The sequence below is a fragment of the Pinus tabuliformis genome, chromosome 3_1 (assembly GCF_031772625.1).
Source record: "Pinus tabuliformis cultivar Carrire ecotype Pingquan chromosome 3_1, CPIR1, whole genome shotgun sequence".
Classification (NCBI taxonomy): Eukaryota; Viridiplantae; Streptophyta; class Pinopsida; order Pinales; family Pinaceae; genus Pinus; species Pinus tabuliformis.
In genome coordinates this window covers 916,384,735-916,397,804 of record NC_142301.1, presented here as the reverse complement: position 1 = coordinate 916,397,804, position 13,070 = coordinate 916,384,735, and the positions used below count along the sequence as shown (strand labels likewise).

The following is a 13,070-nucleotide window of genomic DNA, read 5'->3' as shown; positions in this document are numbered from 1 at the left end:
AATTCTAAATTATTAAAATAAATGATGTTGATAATAGATGATTGGAAGTTCCCGGGACATGTCTCATCCCTGAACCAAAAAGAAATTTACTATTATTGCTGCCAAAAATTTCTAAATTATTAAAATAATTAGTATGGATAAATGTAAAAAATAAAAAATTATATATTTTATATAAAATATATAATTAAATAAAAAATATATATTATTGCTGCCAAAAATTTCTGAATTATTAAAATAATTAGTATTGATAAATGTAAAAAATAAGAAATTATGTATTTTATATAAAAAAAAATATAATTAAATTAAAAAAAAAAAAAACAATATTATTTGTAAAATTTATTGTCAAGAATGGGATTCGAACCCATGCCCTTTCGGACCAGTACCTGAAACTGGCGCCTTAGACCAACTCGGCCATCTTGACATATTTGTGTTTTCTCTTTCCAGTTATAATTATTACCGGACAAATAATGAGGATAATATTACTAGTCTAAATTCGAAGAAAAGAGCGTCCATATTCTATTCGGTCAATTCAATTCAATTGAGACACCTCACTTCCATTCAACTAAACTAAAGCCAATTTATTATGACTAAAACACATCGGAGAAATTGAACAACATTAGAAGCGAACGTAAAGGATTTGTAAGTATAGCACATATCCATTTACCCTTTGCATGCTTGGCACCTCGTGGTTACAGTATGGCAGTAAGTACTGGCGCTTAATGAACCGTTATTAAAATTAGCGGAAAGCAAGATCAATTCTAATTTCAAAATATCAATAATGATCTGTTATTAAACGTATATCAATTTCGAGTGAGCCACATACTCAACCGAGTCACCGACTGATATTCTTAAATGCCAGGAACGGTAACTTTCCCTTACCGTTTGAGTCCAGAGTTGGAGTTGCGCGGTTCAATGAGGAGTCAACTTGCAAAAAAATTCTATTGAAACATAAACATTGCCTTACAAATATCAAAGTTTTGTCATCTCACTGTCATGGTTTGTTGCGAAGGAAACCAAACCTACGACAATGAGTGCTACTATCATAAAGACCCAACATCAAAACTTTCTAGATCTAAACACTGAACTAGCTAACTACTTGGTAAAACACTATCTGAGACTGTTGACAAATTAACAACATAGTCGTTGCCAATGATCATAGCCATACATCTAACTATTAAAATTAAATTATATAACCAAAATTTCAACCAAGAATTCTAAACAATCATCATTTGTTGGAAGATGTCATTGGGGTTGGGTCTTGTGAACTAGACCCTGTCGGAGGTTTAAGACCACACCAGAGGTGTCCTTCGATATGCGCTAGGCAAGCATAAATGATGACCAAGCAGGAGTGATGGTGGCATTGGACTTTATGAATTTCATTGAGGCATGCAATGATCTCACGGTCCTCATATTTCTCTTTGAGCACATGGCCAAGGAGTGTCTTCATTTTCTAATGGAGGGCAATAGAATTGAATATTGAATCCACCTTCCCCCAGTGTGACTAGGATCAAGTACCTAGTTAGCCACTTTAGTGAGGATTTATGAGTGAGAGTAGGCCTAGTTGATAAATCTCAGCCTGGAATTCAAGGGGGTGGAGGAGTGGAAGATGGAGACAACCTATTGGGCTTGTGTTTGGGCTTTGTGCTTGCTCAAAGGTCCACGACCTCCAGACCCCCACCCAGATCTCATCCTTTGGCGTAACATGGCACTAGAGAAAATGTTAACTCCAGAAGACAATAAACCCCATAGGAGGTGAAAGTCAATAGTACCAACAAGATACAACCAAGGAAAAGATGATAATACATTTTAAGAGTGGACTCAAATAAAAGGTGGGAGAAGGTGAGGCGTCAGACATGGAGAGGGCAGAGCTAGGGGTAGGCCTCAGGTTTGGATAAAAGACCCATAAAACTAAAGTAGTCTTAGAGAATCTATCACCACCAAGTCACATATAGACCAAGCACTAGACACGCGCCAGATACTACCATGCAAAGAGAGATGAACTCAAAGTTTGTGCAAGAGTGGACATAGGAATTGTTACCCATTTTTTGGTAGCCCACCGAGCTTGGATATCTTTGTTCGAGTCCTTGTTTTGTCCTAGATCGCTTGAATTCCCTATCAAAATCCTTCCTCAGCCTCGTCCTTGCACATGGAACCATTTCTTGTAGTGATGCAACCGCTGTCAGAATCCGCTCCTAGGGGACTAGGACCTTCAACGCTTGATACACCAAAAAGGCTAACATTTTAATAGAATTGTCCCACATGCGGTGAGGATTTGCTACTTGCAACATAGAAGAACATGTGTTGGCAACATGGAAAGGATGAGCACCCCATATAGGTGAAGCTTGTCCTCGTAATGCTGTATACAAGAGGTATTGTTGGCATGTGTGCTTGCATGGGGAAGGATGGCCACCCCAGCCCCCCTCTTTAAAGTGAGGAGAGGTGGCAGGATGGCGGGTCTTCCCCCCCATCATGGTAAATTTTAGGGGTGAATTTTAGCCCAAGGGCAAAATTTAAGGGGTTTTACATTTTAGAGGGGCGAAATTTTTATAAAACACCCATTTTATATAGTTAGCCCAACATTTATTTAAAAATAATTATTTATTTCATTTTAGCCCCAAAAAGAGCGCGGATAAGCCATGCAAAACCCGATTTGGCCCGATTCGCCTAGTTTGGGAGGTTATATTCGCTTGCAATCACCCGATTTTCTGCTTTGTGAGGTTAGATTCATTTGTAATCGCCCATTTTCTGGTTTTTATGGTTTGGGAGGTTGGATTTGGTCCCAATCGCCCTAATTTCTTAGTTTTCAAATCAAGGGAAAGGGTGAACGCCTCCCTGAATTCTTCTTGGTTTTCAAATCGAGGGCAAGGGTGAACGCTCCCTGATTTCTTGGTTTTCAAATTGATGGAAAGGGTGAACACCTATATAAATTTGATAGTCGCGACCAGAGAAAATGAACATTTAGATTCCTTAGTTTGTGAATCCTCCATTTCTGAATCCCCAGTGGGTGGCTCGTTGCAAGCAGTGCCTGTATAAATTTTATAATTGGTGACTCATTGCAAGAAGACAGCTGTATAAATTTTATAGTCATGACTCATTCCTCAGTTTGTGAATCTCCATTCCCGAATCCTCAGTTGGTGACTCATTGCAATCAGTTCATGACTTGTTGCAGTTGACTGTTGATGTAGTTGCAGAGGCAGAGGCAGTGCCAGTAGTCGCAGAGGCAGAGGCTTCACCAACAGTGGGGCTATTACCATTCGTGTAGGTCGTGACTCATTTCTGAGTCTTTGTTGCAGCACCAATAACTATTAGCTACAATTCGTCAATCAATCTACTGCCAGTAGTCGCAGAGGCAGAGGCTTCACCAATAGCACCGCGGTATTGCATTAGGTGGGATCGATCATCAGGGTTGGTGCATTGCGGTTAGTTGTCACTCTTCTTTGCTTACTGAATAACTAATTGAAATGGATTCATAGAAGATAAGCTTACTACTTTGAGAAAACAAGCTTTAGTCTTTTGATTTATAGATAAAGGTGGACCTTAAGAAATATAGATGTGATTTTACCATTTTCCATACTGTTAGTTCTACAACCCAGGTCTTCAACAAATCCTAGCACACATCATTTATCCGAGCATGTTTGCTCAAATCCGATTAACCTGTCATCAAATATAGACCTTGAGATATATTCGTTACTCAACAGATTCTTAATCTCAATAGTAGATTTTATTCAAGGTTCAATATGCCAGGTGAAGGTATTGTACTCCTGGCAAACTGAATCCCATACACAATCAAGATGTACCCTGATTGTCATACATAATCATACTAATAGTAATAGAGTATGACTTCCGATAATATCAAAGTAACTGCTTTAATATTTTATACAAATGTAGACATATGGCAAATACTTTGAAAACCTTGGTAGATTTGCTTAAGCTATCAAGCAAGCCTTCAAACTTCTGATCAACAAGTCTTCCATCTTTCATCTTTTTCCACATGCATCTTGCCATATGAGTTATCAACACTTTAAATTAGTTATACAAAATTTTGACAAATCTTACTCAAAGTCAAATCCTAGGCAGCACCAAGAACATTGACTCTCAACCTTGATGTGCATTATACTACCCTGCAATCATTATTTCAGAACTGTGTATTCAGTGGTACTGACTCATGTATAGTGATTCTGATATATCTCAAATGATTTTGGCTCTTTTTCCTTATGAAACACAAATGTTATTTAGTCTAGTAAAGAAAAGAAAAATGCAAAACAAACCAGGAAATTGAAGTTTTAGAGTTCTATGATATTGGTAGAGATATTCACAAGCACACTTTAATGTTTATAATTGAGGAAAAGACCCAAAACTTCACAAAAGATATAGTAGTGCAATGCAATAATTTCAATTTAGAGTATGAAACAAAAGGAAAGGCCCTATAACTCACAACTAGATCTAAAGACGCTTTCCATAGGTACTACCTAGGTCATTATTCACTAGGTACCAAGCTCAAACAAGCTTGAATCACAAAAATACACTCAAAGAATGAAAACCTCATATTCACTTAAAACACCAAAATAACAAATGAGAGGCTTATTTAGGTGTTAAATCATAATCTATAAATCATAGACAATCTCCCAAACGAAATCCAAGAACAAATATGAAGAGAAAAGATGCAAAAATACCAAAAATTCCACATATTAAATATGTTCATTCCTTGTAGGATCATTAACATGCAACTAGAAAGTTACAATCACACCTTGATAGTGCAACAATTGGTTACTAATCACCCTATCTCTTAAAAAGATGGTGAAATCATGCTCTAAAAGTGAGTTTTTTTCTTAAATTTGAGCTATATCTGAGACAATATTAGGAATATAACCACCAAGATGGTAAATAAAAAACAAAAACACTACAACACACTCACATAAATTGAAAGGGACAAGGTAATTTCCAAATCTAAGTAAGAATCATTAGATCCTTCCTCAATAGAGTCATAGATTCTATTATGGAGAAATTCCCCCTGTGAATAGGTGAGTGCACCCTTAAATTTGTTGTTGATCCAAGATAGACTATATCTCTTAAAAAGAGGGTGAAATAATGCTCTAAAAGTGAGATTTTTTCTTAAATTTGAGCTATATCTGAAACATAGTAGGAATATAACCACCAAGGTAGTAAATAAAAAACAAAAACACTACAACACACTCACAGAAATTGAAAGGGACAAGGTAATTTCCAAATCTAAGAAAGAATCACTAGATCCTTCCTCAATAGAGTCATAAATTCTATTATGGAGAAATTCCCCCTGTGAATAGGTGAGTGCACCCTTAAATTTGTTGTTGATCCAAGATAGACTATATCTCTTAAAAAGAGGGTGAAATCATGCTCTAAAAGTGAGATTTTTTCTTAAATTTGAGCTATATATGAGACATATTAGGAATATAACCACCAAGATAGTAAATAAAAAACAAAAACACTACAACACACTCACAGAAATTGAAAGGGACAAGGTAATTTCCAAATCTAAGTAAGAATCACTAGATCCTTCCTCAATAGAGTCATAGATTCTATTATGGAGAAATTCCCCCTGTGAATAGGTGAGTGCACCCTTAAATTTGTTGTTGATCCAAGATAGACTATGGGATAAACTATAATATGGATCTCCTCTAGATCTATTCTAATTGATCCTAACATAAGCTATGATAAACAAGAACATGGCCCATACCTTTCACCTGATGGTTTTCCATGTATAATCCTAGTTGATGTAGCTCTAGAGATTCAACTCCAACTACTAGCACCTACTTCCTACACATAATAAGACAACAAGACCAACCTGAAACCTTCTTAAGCAAGAGGAATGTCAAATACCCCTAGATCTAACCTAATCTACTCAAGGAAGAACATATCTACCATTGAATTGCATACAATACTAAGCACAAATGATAATGGAGGGGGAAATAATATAGATATATATTCATAAATGAGAAACATTACAACCACCAAGCTTTTACCTTGAGTTCCTAGTTGAAGGTTCCTCTTAATCCCTTGCTCCAACTCCTCCTTGACTCTCACACAAGCATGAACACTTTGATCGATGAAGGCTAGTGTAGAAGAGCTTCTTTCAATTGTAGCAAACATAAGTTTATCATAAAATTTTCCTCATTTCTCCCTCGGGATGCCAAACATAAGTTTATCTTAAAATTTTCCTCCTTTCTCCCTTGGTATGCCTTCCTTATATAGTTTGATAGAGGAGGCTAGGGCATGTCTCTATACACCTACAACTTAGTGGAATTTAAGTCTAATACAAGTTTCCAAGTTCATGATGTGGAGTATCCAACACACAATATTGATATCCTCGAAAATGGTTGACTCTAAAAGGATCTAGGGGTAGTCACATGCTACAACCGGTGTAGTAAGAAATTGATAACACCTTATTAATGGCGCAACATGAAACCAATCACACCTTGATAGTGGTGCAAAGAGATACTATCGTCAACAATTGAGAATCCAAAGGAGAAAGGCCTACACTCAACACATTTTCATTTTTTAAAATTATTTTAATGTTTCCAATATTGTTTCTATATTCAACAAAGGGGGTCTGAAGGGGTCCCCTGTGTCCCAGACTTTGCCATCCCTTGCACTGCCACCTTAAATTGTGAGGGTCTCTCCGGGAATCCCCTGAAACCTGTTCCGTTGTCCCTTATCTGACCATCCTCTGACTGCTGTGAAACATAATTGCACATAGAAAACCTCCAAACAAAATTTCTAACAGACAAAATTGTGCTTAAAAAATTATGAGATGTGGAACTAGGTAATGACTTGTACCTCAAATCAATTTATGAAATCTAGACATCCTAGAAGGTGAAGTTGATATTATAATATAGTTCACAGTCTGTTGATGAGTACCAACCATATATAATCATGATATAGGCTTCACTCTGACTTCTCCTTATCATATTTGGAGGTTTGAGGGGCTCAGGAAAATATGACAGCAAGATGTGGGGTGGCCTCCATCCAAACTACTAGTTCATATCCTTCCACCTGCTTCTTTGAAAGGATGTAAAATCAATTACCCTAACCTTAATATGAAATGTGCAAGAAATACGATAACTTTTTCATGCATATTGATTTACACCAACTTCATACTGGTGAGTCAGTGACTGATATGTTTGATGTTGCATTGTTTTGAAATTAGCAACTACAATAATTAAGGTTTTTCTTATCGCTGTTATATGTCTAGAATCTAGATTTTCTTTTGTGCTCTTGGGAGATGAACTTTTCAACTTTTTACTCCCAAATGGTGCACCCAACCTTGCTCCCACAGTAGTAATTAGATATCCACTTCACCTTATCTCAAGAATTTCCTCAAGATCCAAACCTAGTCAGGATTCCCAGTTATGAAAAAAATTGCGGTTGTTTAACAACATTCATTAAAATTCTAATGCAAACTACAGATGGAATTACAAATTATCACATAGAATTCCCATTTAACACATGCAAATTTCATTGATACACCCACTTTTTAGCATGATAGATGGCTACACAAATGTAAAACATCAAGGGAATTCTACAAAAAATCCATATGAAATTTACTCATTTAACAATGGATTTCATGCTAGATCAAGCCTACATTCAAATCCATGAGGATTAATATTCTATTTTCTGCACAGAATTCAAAGAGTCACTAATCTTTCTAATAGATTTTTTCCAAAACACTGACTGCATGGGAATGGGAATGATTCGAAGCCCATCCATAGATATCTGGCATGGATATCGACCCAAGCCAAACTAGAAAAACCAAAAGGACTAAGATAGATTTGCAAGGATGATGTTGTTTCAATGTTATACAAATGAATTATTATATTTTATGTCTTAAAAGTTAATAGGTTCCCATTATCATTATTAAATAAGTTTTTTGTGAAATTCCATTTTGCCTCAAAATTCAATTTATGACATATGTTCTTTCAATGTTGACTCAACAATTCTTTTGTAAAGTACAATTCTATTTTCTATGAACAAGTGAATTTATATGAAGCATATCTCAACTCTTGGAAACTATTGATGCAGGTTTGTAGATTGGTTTTAAATTTTATTTGTGGAATATTTAGTGAGATGTCAAAAGATAATCGTGGGAAGAAACCATCAAGGCAAATGGATGTATTATCATACTTTCAAAAGGCTCCATCCAAAAATACACATTTTCTTCATGATTCAAGCTCCTTCGAACAATCTATTACTGAGAGAGAGATTAACTCTTGTGAAAATACATTTGATATCCATATGATGGATGAAATAATATGTTCCTCAAGTGATCATGGTGAGATAAATGTAGTTTCAATAGAAATTGGTGATGAAAATGTTAAAGATTTTTCCTTGGAAGGTGACACAATCCATTCACGGAAAAGGAAAAAAGGCCAGAGGACCATAGGGAGACAATTTCAAGAAGATTGGGTCTCATGTTTTCCATTTATTGAACAAATACCTCTTACGAATGAGAACGAGGTTTTTTGACAAGTTAGATGTAATGCATGTAGTTCAAAAACTCGAAAGGTAGTGAAATTTTAGATGAAGTTAGATATAGTATAAAAGCATGCAAGAAAGGTGTATGAAAATAAAATTGTAAATGGTAAAGAGAAATCTATTGTTAGATGGAAATATTCTGAGGAATGTCGACATATCGAATATGCAGAAGAATATAAAAAATATTTAATAAGTAAGAGGAAACTTGAGGCAAGTGGAGGAACCATCATATCTCTATTTGAAAATACGATGGAAAGAAGTTTGTTATCCAAGACTATACAATTGAGCACTGTATTTCACATCTTATCTAAAGGCCTTCCTATCACAGATTATCCAAATCACGTGAATTTTTTTATCTTTTCTTCAAGTGTCAAACTTTTCATCTTCTCATTGGTTTGTAACTAGTGTTTGGGAATGGGCAAGATATCTCAAGTAGAAAAGGATGATTTGAAAGAGAAGATTGCAAATGCTAGATTTTTGGCATTGTCTTTGGATGAGGTTACGACTATAGATAATACTTCATGGATTTGCATGAGAATTTATATGGTTAATGACCATATTAGGCATTCCTATCTACATGGGATTAAAAAGATGAGAGAGACTTCTACAATGTAAAATATTTATGAACTTGTTCTTTATAGTTTTAAGGAAAGTGGTATGGATCATTTAATGATTGCAAAAAAGTTGGTATGTGTTGGAGCAGATGGAGCATTGGTAATGCAAGGACAAAGGAATGGCCTTTGTGTTAGACTATAACTATCAACTTCACCATATATGCTTGATATTAATTGTATGGCTCATATGATGAATCTTGCATTTAAAATAGTAATCAAGTTTCCTTTAGTTTCAAAAGTTGAATATCTTGTACGTGAGACTCATGCATACTTTTTTCATAGTCCCAAACGATATTTAGAGTTTTAACAATTTGTAGATGGTGTTACAGATGGAAAAAAAACCACCAAAAGATGTTGATACAAGATGGATTTCATTAAATGTACCAGCTCAAATACTATTTAGTGAGTTCAAATCTTTGCTAGGGTTGATGTATGAAAATCACTACAATGTAGACAAAGCTCGAGATCTTCTTTCTCGACTAATTGATATAGAGACATTATTGACATTGGCTGGAATTATTCCTATGCTACATGAAATGAATGTCCTCATGAAAATGTCTCAGAATCACACAATGTATATTGCAGAATACACAAATGCAAGAAATTCAGCATGCCTTGCATTGGATAATTTGTATATGATGCTAGACTCTTTTACTGGTCTAGAGTTTACAAGTTGGACTAAGATCATCAATATAGAAAATACTGATTTATTTTTTTTTGATGAAAAAAGGATACTATGTATCACAGTGCGTGGGTATATGGTTCCCTTTCATTATATTAGTAAGACGGGACAAATCACCAAATATTGCCTCGTGTCAAGAGACCAATTTGATAATATTGTGATTTTAGTGAGATGAAATTTGATATAAATTGCAAGATCACTATCATTAGTGATAACAGAACGATTTCCTCGAGATGAATTGTTGGAGGCCATGTGTGTGGTATACCCTCAATATTGGAACAATTTTCAATTTCCAAGAACTTTAAAATCCAATTTTCAAAAAAGATTAAAATGCTTAGTAGACCACTTTTGCAATAAAGTCTCGATACATGGAGAACAAATTAAAGGTATTTTAGATTCATCAAAATTGTATCAACAAGGTGGACAATTTGTTGAAACAATGTGGAAGAAATATCCGTTTTTGGAGAATCCTAATGAAAATGGTGCTATAACAAGATTATGGACTACTTTAAGTGCTAGCCAATACCTGCAAGAAAACATATCAGAATATTTCAAATTGGCATATTTGTGTCAAACCATGATTTTGGGACCAATGGAGGATGAGAGAATGTTTAATGCATTATCATTTTTGAAGTCGAAGTTGAGGAACAAGCTTGATAAACATGTGGATACATGTTTAAGATTACATGTAACAAAGTATAACATTGACAATTTTCCATATGAAAGAGCGCTAAATCTTTGGTGATCAGATTGTGATAGAAGGGGAGAAAACAATATAACAAATTTTTCTAATGTCCTTGATATAGAACATAATGTTTTGGAGGCTCATAATGACAGTTCATTTAGAGAAGATCATGTTCACAATTTAGAAAATGAGGACCAAGATGAGAACTAGGAAATTGAAATACCCTAGGACTCTTATTTTGGTATACATGTTCCATTGATCATGCAAGATTACTACATGTCAAATTCAGGTAAAAAAGGTTATATATTTGTATTTTTCATTGTAAAACATTACAACGACATTTCTTTGATGTGTTTTATTTAAGATTTATGTTTCATATTTAATCATTACATTGTTTGTTTCTTATTTGTGACAGGAAATAAAGTTGGATTTGATGAGGTTGGGACTTATTTCTTTTCACATAGATAGTGTTTAACTATTATTAAATGATAAATAACTAATTTAACAAGACAAACACAAAGAATCAATGGGCTCATTCAAGTACATGAAACTACCTTGATGTCTAACTCTGATATCTTGGAAAATTTTAATGGTTTATATGTTGCTTGTGTTTGGGGCATTTTATTGAGTTTTGATTTTTGTTTTGGTCAAAGATTATGTTAGTCCCTTAAATTATTTTAGTTCTTACTTCATGCTTAGATTCATAGATCTAATTTTATAATAATTATTATTTTCTTTATATATTTTGTGGTTTGAAGAAAGTTGTTTTTATTTCCTTTCACTTTGTGGCATGAATTTGTAGACTACTATGCTTATTTTATATTTTCTTGGAAAATAATTATTGATATTTGGAAAGGGAAATGAGCCATGGGTAGCTAAGCGAAGAGAAAAATGGTTTATGTACTAGGTTCCTACGCATTCATCGTAGGAGACCTATTGACATGAGACCGACATTCTTTTGTATAGTCTTATCAGTAATTTGTCAGCCATGTTTTTAAGTCTTTCAAGTACTAAGTTGTTTGGGTCCCCACATGTCGTTAGGACCATTAAGAGATGAGATAACATGAGTCAGTCCAACTCATGCCCCAAATCTACTTTTTACCTATTGATGTAAGTGTTTTGTTACCACTTATCACTAACAAAATTCTACCATAACATAACCCAACTTGAAGACAACACTTCTCATCTTCCTTTTACATAAATGCTCTATGGATCTCCCTACTATACTTTCCCGAGACCAACGTCCCTTCTTGGTAGGTCTCTCCACCATACCACTAATCGCACAATAGACACACACTAGTAACTACCACATTCTATAAATCTCTCTAGTCTCAGTTATTGGTGTCCCTATCACACTCGACCAATACAATCTTGCAGGTTTAATTTTTTATCATATCTTTATTTTTTGTTATTTTGTGTCTTTAACTTTAGCACCATCCTAGAGTTAGTGTCCTTTGGATTTGATCTTTGACTAGAAATGAAGTCGGATTTGATGAAGCCGGGACCTATTTCTTTTCACATAGATAGTGTCCTAGTATTAAATGATAAATAACTAATTTAAGAAGTCTAATGCTAAGAAACAATGGGCTTATTCAAGTACATGAAATTGCGTTGATGTCTAGCTCTGATATCTTAGAAAATTTTAGCGGTTTGTTTGCTGCTTGTTTAGAGGATTTTGTCAAGTTTGAAATTTTTGGTTTGTTTTGGTTAGATTTTTTTAGTCCCTTGAATGCTTATAGTTCTCATTTCATGCATAGATCGATAGATCTAGTTTTATTTTTATAATTATTATTGTTTTCTTTATATATTTGGTGGTTTGAGGAAAGATATTTGATTTCCTTTCACTTTGTGGCATGATTTCAGCATCTTCACCTTTTAGAATATAGTAAAATATTATTCTTATTTTATATTTTCTTGGAAAATAATTATTGATATTTGGAAAGGGAAATAAGCCCTGGGTAGCTAAGCGAAGAGAAAAATGGTCTATGTACTAGGTTCCTACACATTCATCATAGGAGACCTATTGGCATGAGACCGACATTCCTTTTATGCAATTACACTTTTGATGCCAAGGCGGAGTTGAGTTCGCTGACCTGGGAAGAATAGTGACAGTTGATCATAATGCTAAGGAGATTAGAATGTTGGTTTCAAAAGAAGGATTGTGAAAATTGTTTGAACTAGTTCTTATTTTGGTCATATTTACTACCAAATTTGTGTCTTGCTGATTTTTTACATTTGTAATGACCTTGTGCAGAGTTGGTTTGAAGAGCTCGATGTTAGAGCGAGAAGAATATCTACAAACCACAAGGACTACATTGTCTCGGATGACCAATTCTTGGAGGGCACTCGATGTTCTTGGTGTCTCCGAGTCTCTTCGCTCAAAGCGTAAACGGATACAATGGTAGGGCCATAACATCACTTAATTTGATCCTCTTTACTAATCTCTTCACAACTTGAAGGAGAGAAATGATCAGCTGAGCATGTACCACTATGATCAGTTAAGAGAAATGTGAGCAAGTAGATCCTTAAAATAATGCTGAAAGAGGCCCTCCACTTACTGGTAACAAACAACTTGAAACCA

The 13,070-nt window shown here is 34.8% G+C and overlaps 1 non-coding gene across 1 annotated transcript; it reads right to left on the bottom strand.

Moving 5' to 3' along the window:
- Positions 1 to 340: 340 nt before the first annotated feature.
- TRNAL-CAG (transfer RNA leucine (anticodon CAG)) lies at positions 341 to 421 on the bottom strand. The gene has a single exon. It is a non-coding gene; the product is annotated as a tRNA-Leu (tRNA).
- Between the last annotated feature and the right edge of the window lie 12,649 nt (positions 422 to 13,070).